Source organism: Theobroma cacao, chromosome 1, assembly GCF_053813885.1.
Source record: "Theobroma cacao isolate CCN51 chromosome 1, ASM5381388v1, whole genome shotgun sequence".
Classification (NCBI taxonomy): Eukaryota; Viridiplantae; Streptophyta; class Magnoliopsida; order Malvales; family Malvaceae; genus Theobroma; species Theobroma cacao.
This window is the reverse complement of record NC_142639.1, coordinates 13,484,587-13,487,034: the sequence shown is the minus strand read 5'-3', so window position 1 is coordinate 13,487,034 and position 2,448 is coordinate 13,484,587.

Genomic DNA, 2,448 nt, shown 5'->3' with positions numbered 1-2,448 from the left:
CGAAGGTGAAAGAATAAGTATCAAAGCTGACAAAACAATGGGGAACGTATCTTATGGATTAAAAAGAAACCTAAAATGTATAAGTAGTATTACAATCCATTAGTATTACAATCCATACGTATTTAGGGTTTAACTTTTATTCGTTACATTTTTATTCATATTTTTTGGTGCATCTATGTTCATTCCTTATCTTTTTGTTCATTATTTATTATTCTTGTTCACATTTTTAAGATTCAATTATGATATATATATATAAATGATGATTAAGAATGTACTAAAAAATAATGAAAGATAGCCATATCCTTATTCCTATGGCATATACATATATTAAAACATATGCATTCATCACATACACAGCCTTCTTTTCCAATAAAATGGCACCATTAAGTTAATAATTAATTATTAATAGAATAAATTTAGAAGATGAGGAAACAAAAAATTAACCAAGGATCATAAGGGCAGAGCCCAAGCTTTAAAAGAAGAGGGAGCCGTTTCAATTTTTGGGGCACAAAATGAAGAGCAAAAGCCTAGTCCAATAAAAACAATACAAAAGCCTGGCTATCCAAAGCAATTAAATGAAGATGGCTAGTGCTGCTAAACTCTATCCTTAGTTTTAGCTCATATTAAATGATTATTTAATAATATTACGAGAGGATCGATATTAATTATTTTGTGTTTTAACCATTCTTTGATTTAAAAATGAAGCCAACAAGATAATAATGGAGACTTACGAACAAAGGGAGAATGAATTAACTATTTCACTCAATCAAACGTGTCTCTACCGTCTTTTATCACTTGACACATGAGACCAAATCTTTAATACCAAATGTCTCCATAGAGCTAACATCACGACCTGTTTTATACAAACCACCCTAATTTATTATTTAAAAAAAAACCTTAACGGAGTCTCATACGAACTCTATCTATTAAATAATTACATGAACTTATTCTTTTGCCGCCAGTCAATAACGGGACCCTAAGATATTTGCCAAGATCATCAAAGTAGTAAAATTCAAAACAACTCATTAAATTATTAATGGTGCCCTAACCTACATTTCTTGAGCAATAAAATAAAGACTTTTCCACATTCACCTTTTGTCCTGAGCATGCACAAAAATCCTCAAGAACTCCATTTATCACCTCCATGTGTTCAACTGAAGCCTTTGCAAAAAGTATCAGATCATCAGCGAAAAAATAAATGAGTCAGTGGTGGGTATCTAGGACTTAACTTCACCGGTTTCCATGTGCCATTTGCAACGGCTGCGTTAATCCCATTAGCAAGTCTCTCAATGCACAGTACAAACAAATAAGGAGATAACGGGTCTCTTTGTCTAACTTCTCTTGATTGATGAAAGGTTGTTGAGTGGGACCTATTCCATAGAATCTTCGTGTTACTACACTGCCAACTTCGAGTCAGTAGATTCACAATTTTATCTAGAATTTTGGCCTCTACTAATGTGTCATAGATAAAAGCCCAATCAAGCCTATCGTCTGCTTTTTCCAAGTCTATTTTCACCATCATCCATTCGGTACGTCCTTGTTTTTTCTCGAATGAATTCATTGCCTCTTGTGCTACGATTATATTATCTACAATTTGTCGCCCTGGTATAAAGCTTGCCTGTGGTCCTACCACTAACAAATTCATCACTGGTTTGAGTTTGTTAGTAATAACTTTCATTAACATTTTAAATGCAACCGGAAGTAAACTAATAGGACGAAATTGAGAAATAGTTTCTGAAGTAGACACTTTGGGGATTAAAACAATAAGGGAGCTGCACATACTATCTCTAGTATCTCCACACTCCATAACATGTGATACATATTTGACTAAACTCTGGCCAACTGTTGCCTATTGAGATTGAATAAATAAAGCATGTAGTCCGTCTAACCCGAGGGCTTTCAAAGGCTTCATTTCAAATAATGTATCATACAGCTCTTTACTTTCTACTGGGCGTATTATCCTTAAATAGTCCTCATCACGAAGTGTAGGAAATGCATCTTTGATGGGGTAGGATGGCAATTTCCCATTATCTTTCGACTATAGTTTTTGAAAAAATGCAACAGCTTGTAATTTAAGTGCTGACTGATCATCACACCAGTTCTCATGCTCTTCTTTCAACCTCACGATCTTTAGCTTATTTTTTCGACTAGCCACTTGAACATGAAAATACTTGGTATTTGCATCCCCAAATTTGATCCAATCAGTTTTAGCTTTCTGCATCCAAAAAGCCTCCTCCTACTTAAGGATTTTCACATACTCTACTCTCAAGTTATTTTCCAACTCTTGAAGGTATGGAGATTGGCTGTGCTCTAAAGCTTTTTTAATGCCTCCCAAATGCACCAACAAATGTCTCTTTTTGTGAAAAATATTCCCAAAAACTCTCTTATTCCATTGGTGAGCCTTAGTAGTAAAATTTACAATATCTGCAGCTAGATTATCCGAATTGT